Source organism: Lissotriton vulgaris, chromosome 1_2, assembly GCF_964263255.1.
Source record: "Lissotriton vulgaris chromosome 1_2, aLisVul1.2, whole genome shotgun sequence".
Taxonomy (NCBI): Eukaryota; Metazoa; Chordata; class Amphibia; order Caudata; family Salamandridae; genus Lissotriton; species Lissotriton vulgaris.
The window spans coordinates 13579726-13594124 of NC_141686.1; positions in this window are offsets into that span (position 1 = coordinate 13579726).

The following is a 14399-nucleotide window of genomic DNA, read 5'->3' on the forward strand; positions in this document are numbered from 1 at the left end:
TCCGATATTGCTCAGTGTTTTCTCACTAGTTTGGACAGTTTATTGCTTACTGTGCAAAATGTTGTGACACAGGTGATCCTAGTTAGGGGTTTCATATCCCGTGGCTGAAGTAAATGTTCACGGTGGGCATACCACGCTCTCTTCATGGCGCGCTTAACTAGTTTCCTAGGGTAGCCTCTGGAGGTCAGTTTTTTAAAAATGATTTCAGCCTCTTGGAAGAAATCTTCCTTGAATTTACAGTTACGCCTGATCCTAAGAAACTGGCCATAAGGCAGGCCATCTCTGAGTGCCCTTGGGTGTGCACTGTGATATTCAAGCAAGGTGTTCCTTTCTGTAGGCTTTCTAAATAAGGCAGTGTATAGCTGATCATCTTGACATTTGATAGTCACATCTAGGTAGTCCACTTGGTGTGCATCAAAGCTATATGTGAATTTCAGGTCCGGGTTGGCTGGTGTTAAGCGAAGCACAGGACTCGTTCAATGCGATCTGGTCACCGTCCCAAATCATGAGGACATTGTCTATGTACCTGTGCCAAAGACGGATTTTGTTGTAGTAGGGATTTGTGTAATTGAGAATGATGTCTGATTCCAAATCATCCACGAACAAAATAGCAACATTGGGGGCAAAAATCGCCCCCATTGAAGTGCCTTTGCACTGTTGGTAGTATGTGTCTTGGAACAGGAAGTAGTTCCTAGTGAGGGCAATCTCAAGCAGTCTAGTTATGAATCCAGTGGGTACTTGATGGGGTGCTGGACGATTATCTAGGTGTTTTTTTATTACGTCTATACCTTTTTGCTGCAGAATGTTTGTATACAGAGACTCTATGTCAAGAGTGACAAGGAGTTCTGTATCGGAATCGAAAGACTGTGATTCAATCAGATTGATTAGGTGGGCGGTGTTTTTGATGTAAGTCACCGTGTCTTGGACAAGGTCCTTGATGAAATAATCAATATACTTTCCTAGGGGTTCCAGGATGGAACCACACCCTGACAGGATGGGCCTTCCTGGGAGTGCCTCTGCATTTTATGCACTTTGGGCAGCGTATATAGTACCTAAGTGTGTGGCTTCTTGTTATTGAGTAATAGGAATTCATTCTTACTGATTAATCCATTTTCCATACCATCTTGGGTATCTTGGAGAATATCCTCACGGATTCTTTGCACAGGATTTCTGTTTAGTCGTTCGTAATGTAGGGGTGGTTCACTTGACGTAGGATTTCAGAGTCGTAGGTGGATTTATCTTGGATTGCGATACCTTCCCCTTTATCACATGGTTTTATAACAATTTCCTCATTCTCTTTCAATTTTGCCAGGCTGCTCTATTCCTCTATGCTGACATTATAGGGGGTGAATCTATAGTTGTCTTTAAGTTTATCCAGATCTCTCAGGACAAGGTGCTCAAAGGTCATAATTCTTAATCTGCACCATATATGAGTACTGTACTCTCACCCTTTCCTATAGCAAGCACACCAAAGCTCCTGGAACGCATGAACCAATCTATGAAGGTTCACCCATGTCAATAAAACCAAAAGTAAGAGGCTTATTATATCCCTTCACTTCAATTCGCTTTTAACTATAACCTAGTAGGTTGACACTATTTCCATTAAAATCCCAGATGCCTCGCGATCCCGAGTGAAGCAAATGCCACTCTTGAAACCTACTGAGTGAACCACGGATCCACCCCCACTGTTCAATTTATCCATAACAAACAGTAAGTTGAGCTGAGGCACACGGTGCAGTTTGATTTGATTGGCCTTTAAGCATGCCATCAATGCCCCTCTCTGCTCTCTAACCACTTGGGACTAAATAGTCATTAAAGTCAGATAGCAATCTGGATGTCAATTGTTGTTTCCATGACACTGGGAGCACAGAAGCACTGTTTTAAGAAATATATACATCAAGTAGGGCACAGTGCTAATCTAAGCCTCCTTTACTCTAGTTTCAGACTGCTCACCCTGCCCTGATGATGATCCTAACTAAGTAAAGATCGAAACGTAGTCAACACCCAATGAAAATCCCCTCATGTTATATATTCCCTGTGAATTTCTTTTTGTTGTTTATGTAATATTTCGTATAATTTTCACCTCCACTCAGCCACGTTACACATCTTGTCAACTATGTGAGCACCTGAAGGTATCTTCATAAATTTACTTTGTTTTAAATGTGATTAAAACTATACATGTTGTTTCCAGACCAAATAATTCCTTATTCTCACCCGGACCTATTAGGCCACCCCTGAACCATTGTCTCTTTTACATGTACATCAACCCCTGGTTCGCACAACGGGGTACCCTTGTTTTCCAGGAAGCCCACTAGTAGCCTTTGATTTACAGGCCTTGGGCACACCCAGTGCACTGGACTACGGACTTACCAGTAAATCCAATATGCCAATCATGAAAAGCCAATCAGAATAACAATCCTGCAGTGCTAAAGTGCTAAAAGCATCTAAGCCAGCAAAAATGACATCCAGCACACAATTAAAAATACAGGAGGTAGAGGCAAAAAGTCAGGGGAAACCATGCCAAGGATACCAAGTCTAACAGCAGTGTAAAAGGATGACTTTCTAACATGCGTCAAATTGTGGTGAGTAAAAATTGATGGCTCTTCAAGCCAATTGAAAAAATCAGTAGTTATTGATTGCGGCCAATATAAAAAAAAATTGCCTATTGTTTTGTTCTTTGTGAAGAACACAGTCTTAGTGCCCTCAAATTGAGGGATGGCTATTATTGTGATACTTAGTATGCTATTTAAAAAGACAGCTACTCTGTCCCCTTTTCTCTCCTGATAGTCAGTTACTAAGAATTTTAAAGCCATTGTAAATCTAGTAGGCTAAAATTGCAATCATCAGAGGCATGTCTCTTTTAAAAAATTCATTTGAACATGCTAATTTTTCATTAGTGCATTGATATTGTGCCCTTTTTTAATGCAAATCGTGTTACCTGAGAAAGCATGCAGGAAATGGGGCTGCGGTGGAGTGGAAAGAAAATATTTGGTAGTGGCAAGAAGATAGATTCAACTTTTTATATTGTTTTCTTAAGAGACAAGAAGAAATTATTATTCCATGCTATAGAGGTGACTAGTGAACCATGACTCCTAGTCCTAGTGCCAGTAGTTAGACTCAGTGCACACAGTCCAGGAAATGCATCCTGACTCCACTGAGACAACTGAACATTTAAAAGCTCAGGGCTTCTAATATGAGGCAAGAAAACACATCACAGGATTTCAGAGCGAAAGAGGATGACACTAAATTTCCCCACACGAAAAGTGAATTTGGTTACCATGAATCTAAAGCTGAGTAATGCAAACTTATTCAGTCCCCACTCATTTCCCCCACTTAGTCATGGTGCCAGCTGCTTGTTATCAGCTGGTTGTGTAAGAGTCTAGGTGACAGGTTAATGGGAACAACGCATGTTCGCCAGTAGGCAAGGTCCTGTAAAAATAATAATATTAAATAAATCTGTATTTGTAAAGCACGAACTACTCACCTTTACAGGTCTCAAGGTGCTGGGGGCCGTTGTGGGAATTAAGTGAGCTATTGCCCAGAATCAAAAGGCGCTGAGCTGAGCTGCCGCCAGAGCCGGGAATCTTACCATGAACCCTGTGCTCCGAAGTCTGCTGCCCTCACCGCTGCACCACACTATCATGTGATGTCTCAAACATGTCTTTACCCTCTTGAGATGTGCATAGTGCAGAGATAATCGGGGTACAGTCTAGGTGAGCTGAGCTACAGGTCCTCGTTGCTCCTGGACAGGCTTTCCTACAGTTGTTCTCCACACAAGTCTCAGACAGCAGGATTCTAGGCTTTCCTTGAAGCTAGGGAATGAACCTCGTCTCTCTGAGCACAACCTCTGGTGGCTCTAGTACAAGCAGAAAGCAGATCTCTTTAAGAACCTCTACCAGACCTTGAAATCTTTCTAATGTCTTTCGAATTCTGAACTGAAATATGTGCTTCATTTTGTATGTTTGTACATGAGCTCAGCCCTTTGAGAATCAACTTCTGTTCAAAACCCCATGGACCAGAAAGGAACGGAATGTTTGGGGAGCTCATTTATATTTTTTGTCCCTAGACTTTGAAATAATTTCCCATCACACTCAAGAAACTGCAGAACCATCTGGCCTTGAAAAGGACATTAAATACTCTACTTCCCTGTTATTGCACTTTTGGTATTTTCTTCTGCTATCGTTTTAGGCGTTTTTCTTTTGATTGTTGTCTTTCTTGATATCCGAGTGTCGTGAAACTGGTTTCAGTATCAAAGAATTTATAAATAAAAAAATAGAACACTAAAAAACTAAGAAGCAGTTAGTTAGGAAGACAAATTACCCAGTTCAGAGAATACCATTGATCATCACAATGTGCACATTATGGCACATTGGACTGCTCTGGCTGTATTTTCTTAGAATTTGTCTTTGCTATAAAGGAAGGTTCACTCTTTAGTCCTTACAGTCCATGTGCTGCATCTGATTACTCCATTTCTGACTGCATGAAGTCGTCTATAAACCCGGAGCTTGTATATTTGAAAAAAGAGAGGAGAAACAAGATTCCAGACAACTGCAGCACTACATGAAATGTGAATGTGCACAGCAACACTGCACATTAGCCATATGGCCGGGATGCCCGCCACCCCCTCCCAACACCAATTCCCCATGAGAGGAGACAGACACAAGTTTGAGCTTTTGGAAGGCGGGGGGAGTTACCCCCCCCCCCCCGGCCGTATTTATTAAAATATGAAACAAAATTTAAAACTTTAAATTAAAACGTTTCATAAATTATGTACAATTTTACTTTCATTACATTTTGATGAAGACATGTTCTTTGGCTAACCTTAACAGATCTCTAATACAAAGGTTTCCTAGCCGAGTCTAGCATCCTGAAAATGCATAACATTCTAAAATAAAATTGTACATCCTAGCATTAAGGGCCAACGGCAAGGTCCTAACCGGTGTCAGATCCCTACTACCAAACTCCCGCCCTCACGGTGTGAGTGGCGCATGCGCAGAGGACTTTACCCTCGTCGCCAACTGTAACTTCCCTTGCCGTGGGGCCCCCTTTCACTCGACGCCATCTTAAAGGTCATCCGAGTTCCTGTGTGAGGTATCTGTAAGAAGGACAGCGTGGACTCCCCCCCCTTCCCCACACTCTCTTCCGCCGGAGCGGATATCCGGCCCCCGGGAAATTCGTAGGAGGGGCATATAGCCATCTCCCCCATGGGAGAGGCCTATGGCCGTCTCCCCCTAGGCGACCCATCCGTAGTGGGTGCCGCCTCACTGTGGGAGGGGCCAATGGCCGCCTCCCCCCGGGCGCTCCCATCCATACTGGGTGGCGCCCCCCCTAGGGACCTTGAAATCACTGGTCACCGATCATGACCTTACCGCCACAGGCCGGAGAGTTGACCGACTATCCGGCCCCCCCACACCTCCTAAAGGTCATGCCTCCTTGATCCCACTAGCCATGCTATGAAGTCTCGTATGAGTAAATCATTCCCCGCCCTGGACAGGTGAACCCCATCATTCAAGTAATAGTGATCACCCCGAATACACCCATGGGGAATACTTTGCAAATGCGCGGAGCGAAACAATTTCCCAATTTTATTGTTGACCCTCTTTACCGAGTGGTTCAACGCCGTTACAGAGAAGCCCCCCCGCCAAACTCTCCTGGGGATCATGTGGGACCAGGCAATTGTGCACCCCGGGAGCCTCCTAGCCAGCCAGCTGACTGCCGACAATATGTGTTCCACTAACACTCGTCTTCCCAGTCTTACCAAGTCATTGCCCCCCAAGTGCACTATGATTACAGATGGCGGTGACCTTTGCCGCCCTAAGAGACCCTCCACAAACGATTGAAATTGGTCAAAACAGAGGCCTCCCTTCCCATGGAAGGTTAATCTGAACCCGTATTCCCCAGATGTGTGAGTCGCGTCACCTGCCATGAATACGTCCCCGGCGCGCCTCACGTATGAGTAGCCCACGACCCATACCACTTGCTCTCCAGTCGGTGATCCTTGACCGCTGGTCCTCTGGTGATGGGTTGATCCCAAATTCCGCCCCGCGTCACAGGCTTGCGAAACTGTAATTCAAACAAAAGACAACAAGCGTGAGTGCATTTCACCAGTCTTTTACAACATGTGCAGTCGCACATACCTCTTGAAACAGTTCGAGGACCAACCGCCTAACTGTTTCACTTCTTCCGCACCCAGACCCCGAGCCGTAGCCTCAGTAGCGGCCCCTATTCTGAATGAGTGGGTCCCAAAATCGCACGGGTTCAAGCCCGCCGCAGCAATTGTAAGTGCCAGCACTCTCTGGAACTGAAATTTCGTCAACGGGGTGCCATCCTTGTGTCTAAGCAGGCTCCCTCCCCATGTCGCCGGCCTCTGTGCCAGGTAGTCCTCTAAATACCTTATCGGACCACTGGGGCTCCCTCGAGCTTGCTGCACAATAACACAACTCCCCAAAGCTTCCTGGTCTGTCTTGGACCTGGCTATCGAGATCAGCATAGAATCACCCCGTATTTGAACATGATCCCTGCATAGGCCTCCCTCCATATCCATCTTGTTCCTCGCCACAAGTTCACTTACCCGCATGGCCCCATGGAATGCCAATGCGAAAGCCGCTCGGAACAGAACTACCTCGGAAGGGGAGGAGCATGTCTCATCAAGTTTAGCTAATAGCAGAGACAATCTCTCAAAACCAATCGGGTGCCTTGTATCTTGTCTGCGACCCTCCAGGCGTTGCCAACCGCGGAGCGCCTTCCTGACTAAAAAGGAACCCGTCGGGTCCCGTATGCCGTGGAGCTGTGCCATGAATGATATGGCCGCCCTATGTCTGTTGGCAGTTGTGGCTGATCGGCCTTCTTTATGAAGCGCTACTAAGAACCCCAGGAAGGATTCCTCCTGCCCCCAGCTATGTCTCCCTGCCGGCCCTAAAAAGGTGCAGTAAGAACGAAACGCTCCCTCACAGGCTTTCCTCGTCCTGGGCGCTAAGCTGGCTGCCACGAGGTCCTGTAATCCGGGGCACCGATCAGCCATAGTGCTTCGGGGAACGGTGCCGCCACTAGATCCGCTGTAGGCAGATAGCCCCTGAAAGCCTGCATGTGTGAACGAGAGAGTGCATCAGCTGCATTATTCAGTACACCCGGCACATGTTTTGCCCTGAACTGTACATTCAACCTCATGCAACGTAATACAATTTCTTTCAACAGTCTCAAGATCCACTTGCAGCGTGCTGCCTGCTGATTAATGCACTCGACCACTGTCATATTGTCAGACCAAAACACTACTGAGCGGTCCCTAAAATCATCTGGCCATGCCAACAGAGCCACCCAAATGGGAAATAGCTCCAAGAACCCAATGTTACCTGTTAGGCCACTGGAGTGCCACCACGTGGGCCATTTTTGCGCCGACCATCGGTTATCAAAGATTGCGCCAAATCCCACGCTCCCAGCTGAGTCGGTCCATAAACCCAGTTCGTCAGACGATGCTGGGGGTTTGTTCCACGCCACCCGACCGTTGAAGTCCGCCAGGAATGCCAACCAAATGCGCATATCCTGGCGAACCTCTGCCGACAGTCTCGTGCGGTGGTGTCCCTCCTTGAGGCCGGCCATAGCCTGTGCAATGGAACGTGAGAAGGGGCGAGCCATCGGTATTACTCTTAAGGCAAAGTTAAGCTGGCCCACTGTTTGTTGTAACTGGTGCAGGGTCACCTTTGCTTTACCCAGGCATTGTATTAAGGAAGCCCTGAACTTGGCCTCCTTCTCCATTGGCAGACGGAAGCATCCCTCCACAGAATCGAGCTCTATTCCCAGAAACTCTAGTGAAGTAGACGGCCCCACTGTCTTACCTGGTGCCAATGGGACCCCAAATTCCTGTGTGAGCCTGCAGAAGTCCTGCAGTGCCTGTGCACATTTTGTAGTGCCTGCCGGCCCTAAGAACAGGAAGTTGTCTAAATAGTGCATCACCTGTCTATGCCCAGTGGCCTCGGTGAACGCCCATTCCAAAAAACAGCTGAACATTTCAAAATAAGCACAAGAAATTGAGCAGCCCATGGGCATGCATTTATCTTGGAACGTAAATCCTAGCAAGCGCTGGTCCCGCGGTTGTACCATGAGCAACCTGAATGCTGATTCGATGTCTGATTTCGCCATCAGAGCACCGGGGCCCAGGTGATTCAGTAGGTTGACGGCATCGTCGAACGATGCGTATCGAACTGAACAGGCTTCCGGGTCAATGGCTTCATTCACCGAGGCCCCCCTCGGGGCCGACAGATTGTGAATGAGTCTATACTCCACTGGGTCTTTCTTCGGAACCACTCCTAGAGGTGAACACATGAAATCCGCCACTGGCGGGCATGGAAAAGGTCCTGCTACCCGTCCCAAGCTGACCTCTTTGGCAATTTTCTTGGCTGCCACTGCCAGGTTGTGTTGAACAGATAGCTGATTCTTACAAAAGGGGCTCCCCCGAAAATTCCCCGCCGGGATGTTGAAGCCATATAGGACACCATTCCTCAAAATCCCGGCGGATACAGGATCAGGGTATTTGTTCAGCCAGGGAGTCAAAGCCATGATGTCGATGGGTGAGGGTGATTGCATCCCAAGCATCGCATCAATCCTGCTTGGATCCCCCCTTTCCTCCCGAACTACCGCTCTTGGACCTACAGCTACTTTCTGGGTGTGAGGAGTTCCCACAGCCCGTACAAGCATGCCGGAACCTACATGTTCCCTGGGACCTGTTACAGTTACCTCTGTTGAAACCCCAACAAATCCCACGCTTTCCCCCATTCCCGCCGGTCTTGGGCTGTGATTCCCCACCAGCGCCTGCTCGAAAGGGCTGCGTTGGTCTTTGTTGAACTGTCCCAGACCCGCTCCCGCCTGGCGAGGACGTACCCGCCGATCCAGGCAAGAGCTGTTTGTGCCATGACACCGTGTCGAGACAATCCCATGTTAAAGTTACATCAAACTCTTTCGATTTTCGAAAGTTAACATCGTAACCCTTCCATTCATTTCCCCCGTACATTGTATGAAAATCCATGATCCTGTTCTGGTAACATGAGAGATCGGGCAACACTTCGGGTTTACGTCCCCCCTTTACTGCCGTTAATATAGAGAAGGCCTTTACCCGGTTCGCTATGGTCTCGTCGACCCTAAATTCCGCCATCTTGGCCCGCCATACGCTGGGGTGCCATAAATCCTTCTGGGTTTTTGCGTACTCTATCTCCCGATGGTCGGTCAACAGTGAAAACATATTAATATATTTGTCCCCCCATATCATTTCCTTCGTGGCCGCCGGGATGTGCTGGGCCAACCTTTCCCACCTCGAAGGCACTGAACTCTCCCCCACCATTGGCAATGGTTTCTTACCGGGTTCAACCGCCTTGTCCGCTGTCTTTTCTCGGCCATCCACCGTCACTCCCGGTGCCACCTGTGGGGAAATATAAGGAACATTCGCAGTCCCGGCTTCCCTTGACTGCCGTAACTGCTCAATTATTATTCTGGCTTCTTCGACCAGATCGCCCACAGCCACTGCCCCCCCCTGTTTTCTTCTTTAGCCAGGGTAACACTGCCGCTAACTGAAGGTCCAGTTCTGGGGGCATCTGATCATCCTCAGCCGGTGTTATCACCACGGGGATTGGTAAACTCACATCCGGACTTGGTACTGGGCTGTCCACCGGTGCGACTGGGCCTGCTGGGGGCACCTCTGGGATTGGGGCCTCCCCGGAACCTGCCCTCTTCTTACTACGCTTCCCCCTACCCTCTGGGGCGACGCCCGGCAAGGCCGGTCCTATCACTTTCTTAGGCCGCCCGAGAGGTTGTTCTGGGCTGCTAAATGTTTTTTAACTTCTGCCAAGCCCCGACCGATCGAATCCACTTTACCCAGTTTTCGGTCCATTACCGCCATTCGGTTCGCCAAAGTACGTAGAATCTTCTCCATCTCTGAGCTCTTTCCCGCTTTTTTGCCAGACATGCCTTCGGTTACTCGGTCCGGCTTGATCGACTAGGTCCTAGATCCTCCACACGCCTGACACTGAAAAAGAAACAACAAGGATTACAAGTTCTCAAAATTGCAGCTTGTTCCGTCGAGGGCTCACGAGCAACGAGTGGTGCAGCCTTCAGAGCACTGGAAGAAGAGGACGCTTCCTTGGATTCCCGCTCTATGTATCCATCTGCGGGAGGGCGGGGGCCCTCCTCGGGTACGCCCATCTGGGCGCGGTCTTCCGGGCGGGTGTATAGGACAACCCCTTGTCCTAGACAAGGACCGCTTTGGGCATACCAGCCGAACCACGCCCCCCCGCCCAAAATGGTTTCCCGGGGGGATCGGGGCACCCATCCATACGTTCGGGGGGACCGAGTGGTCTTCCCTTTCCAGTTTCACTGAGGATGAGAAGACACAAGCAATTTAAAGATGTCTGCTTTGACTTCACACACTGGCCTCCTAAACCCAAAGGGTGTGGTAAAACTCAGGCCATCCTTTGGCCATTCACAAAAGCGCAAAATGTTATGAAAAGGAAAGCAGAAACATACTGAAAATCGGTCACTTGTAACTTTATTAAACTCTGATAGATACGTGCTGGGTCTGCAAGGCGGGTTTTTTTGTGTGGATTTTTTTTGGTTTAAAGAGCTTTATTGAAGAAAATAAGATCATGGGTACAACATTACAGCAATAATTATAGAGAAATGGCAAAAACGAACAAGCAAAATGTATAATGTGTTGGAATGAAAACTTAAGATAGCTACCATTGCCAAACGAATAAAACCAGAGGATGAAAGCATTAGTGGAATGTTGTATCTTAAAACAAAATAGCATTTTACATTTTTCAGAATAGAGAGAAAGCTAGAAAAAGAGAAAAGAAGATAGGAAGGAAAAGAAAAGAAAAGAAAGAGAGAAAGAAAAAGAAAGCAACAATCTTATCTGACATCCTATGTAAGACTACCAAGGTACAATTAGTATGTTATTTCTTGAAAACATAGTAGGAACTATACATTGACTTATAAAAACTACATAAGAGAAAAGAAACAAAATACTCATAGATGATTGGTGAGTGGAGACCAGAAGGCTTTCTTTCGAAGAAGTTGCTGAGATGTGATGGCAGAAGCTCTATCCAGTCTGTGATAATAGCAAAGAAGGTTCCACCAAGCAGAAAAAGAGACCTTTGCGGCATCCTTCCAATTAGATGTAATTACCTGAAAGGCAATAGCAATTAACAAATCCACAAAACTTCCCACCCTGTTAGGCCCAAAGCAATTTGCAGAATTACTTCCCAAGAATATGGAGTAGAAGTAAAAAAAAATAATAATAGATCAAATGGAGGGGATTGATTCACATACCTTGGTCTAAAACAAAGTAATGCTGGGGCAAAGAAAAAAGGAATGTATAAATGAACCCAGGGTGTTTTTACAGAACCAGCAGTTCGGGGATCGATTGAAACTATACTTGGAAAGACTTAGGGACCGGGAAAACCGCTGCAGAGCCTCGAAAGCCCCACCGCCATATTAGGATGGCGGTGGGTCTTGAAATCCGTCCGCAGCCTTTCCGCCACGGTCGCCTTCCGACCACGGCGGAAAAGCTTTAACATGGCTGGCGGTGTCCATCAGACACCGCCAGCCATATTAGGATGGTGTAAAATGTATGCTTTTCCGCGGCGGCCTTTCCGCCGTGGAAAAGCATACGGACCTTCACTTCGGGGGCCCGTTGCGGGCCCCCTGGGTGAAGGGGCGTGGGGGGTGCACATGAGGGGTACCTATGGTACCGCCCCTGCATTTGCGTGAACAAAGCAGCAGTCACGGCGCGGTGCCTGCCGCTTTGTGCACGTAAATGCGGTGCATGCATTTTTAACATTGTTATAGATAGAGGCAATGTTATAGATAGAGGCGATGTTATAGAAAGAGGGTGGCGGTCACATCCTAATCTGCACAGAGGGATCGCCGCAGCCCATGCAGACGTTCCCTCCTACGCTGGGGTCGCGGACGGACTCAAGTCTGTCCGCGATCCTAATGACCCCCTTAATGAGGTTAAAAATAACCTCTGATAGAAATATTAAAGGGTTTGAGTGGTGCTGGCAGTACAGGAAGTGAGGTGTATGCGTGCCCAAATAGAGTTCCATGTGTGCATAGAGAGGGTACGCTGCAAACCAGATTCCTATAAGAGTTCAACCTTACTCTCGGGGCGGTTAGGAGAAGAGAAATGAAGATATTTGTAAATATGAGAGGCCCGAAGGGAAAGAGAGGTGGACAAAGGTTCTAAAATGGGTTCTAAAGCGGACGGGGGGAGATCCGGAGAGGAGAGAAAACTGATTAGTTAAAACCAATCTTAAAGAGTCATACCTAAGGAATGAGGAGACAGGTAGGCCAAACTTAGATTGAACTTCCTGGGAGAAAGAAAAAGCAGACCATGTATTAGATGTTTAACCAGGAAGATCCCCTTAGCTGCCCAGTTGTTCCCGAAAATAGTATGATTAGACAATTTAATGGATGTTTTGAGGTGAATCTAGAAACATTTGTAGAGGAGTGTGGGATTTACGCTTGACCAGATGAAAGGTTGAAATATATTGTGAAATGGTCAAATAGTTAAAAGAACGAGGAGGATGGGAAAAATTGACTAACGAGGAAAAATTGTAAAGGGTGAATCAAGGATTCCTCCAATTTATGCCAAACAGATGAGGGAATGTCTTCCGAAGAGGACAAAGAAGGTAACATTTAATGACTTGGAAAGGAGGAATGATATTATCAAAAGTGGGAAAATGGTCACCTCCCCGATCCTTAGGAGCAGACAAGAAAAATAAAGAGATATGGGCTCCAAGACCGTTCCAGAGAAATGTACTCAAAACACCGTTCAGGTTTTTAAAAAAAATGGTGGAAGTTTCACTGGTAGCATGGACAAATAAAAGTTGATAACAGGGAGCATCATCATTTTGATTCCTTCCAGTCTATCCCACTATGGCAAAAAAAGGGGAGACCATCTTCCTGCCATGATATTTACTTCTAATTAAACATCTTCCAAATTAAGCTGAACCATTCTCACAATTGAAGAAGAATATTTAATTCCCAGGCAAGTGATACTATTGATATTCCATTTCAAGTAAGTCCCATCGAACATGCTTTTTAAACAATATTTGTTTAATAGAAGCACTTCGGATTTAGAAAAATTTTACTTGTAACCAGACAAGCAGGCGTAATAGGATAGGAGATCTGAGAAGGCGGGCAAAGAAGTAGAGGGATCAGAAATGTATAACATAATATCATCTACATAAGCTGTAAATTTGTTTTCAATTGCCTTGTGTTTGAAACCTCGTAAAGTTGATGAATGATGTAGAGAATGAAAAAAAGGTTCAAGAGAGAGGATAAAGCGCAAGGGAGAAAGAGGACAACCTTGATGAGTAGGATTGTTTCCCGATGAGTACCTCGCTGTAAAGTAAAATAAGAAGATTGGGATCCATTAACAAAGACTGAAGTGGTTGGGGAGGGATCTAAAAATTGATAAGGGACAAGATAAAGGGGCCAAAACCATGCCATTTGAGGGCGCGCATCATAAAAAGCCAATGAATACGATCAAAAGTTTACTCCGCATCAAGGGCTATGGCTGCAATAGGGGAGGAACTCTTAGATGCTAGATGAATAATGTTAAGAAAAGTTCTGGAATTATCAGCTAAAGTCCTTCCTTTAACGAACCCTGTCTGTTCTGAACCATTCAGCTCTGGAAGTACCTGATTAACACGGAGGGTCAGTACCATAGCGGAAATTTTACAATCTAAATTGATCAATGAAATGGGGTGATAATTAGCACACACAGAGGGATCCTTATCTTTCTTTGGAATTAAGCAAATCATAGCCTGAAGAAAAGAGCCGCAAGCCTCATTGCGAGAAATAAGTTTTGAAAAAGAGATAAAAGATGAGGCAAAAGGATTTGAGAGCAAGAGGAATAAAATTCAGCAGTAAAGCCTTCCGGGCCAGGGGCTTATCCTAGGGTAACTTAGACAAGGCTGACTTAATCTCAGAAAGGGAAATATCTGTATCCAATATAGAACAGTCAGGAAGAGGGTAAGAGGGAGGGTAGTGAATCAAAAAATGAATCCAAGGCAGTGTGAGATGGGTAAGAGTTTGGGGTATATAGGGTTTTATAAAAATCAGAAAAGCATTTCAATATCTCTTCATCTTTAAAGCAATTAAATATTAGATTTATAGCATGAATATTAGATTTATAGAGCACAAACTTAGCCCCAAGGTGTCAAGGCGCTGCCAATTAACACCACTATCATCAGTGATTTTAACTATTCTAGATCTTTGGGACTTGATCTTCAAATAATTTGCCAGCAATTTACCAGCTCTATTGCGGCCACCATAAAATTTGGAATTCATTTTTAGTAATGTCCCAGAGGATTCATCCGTGGATTTTATATTAAAATTTAGTTTTGCCT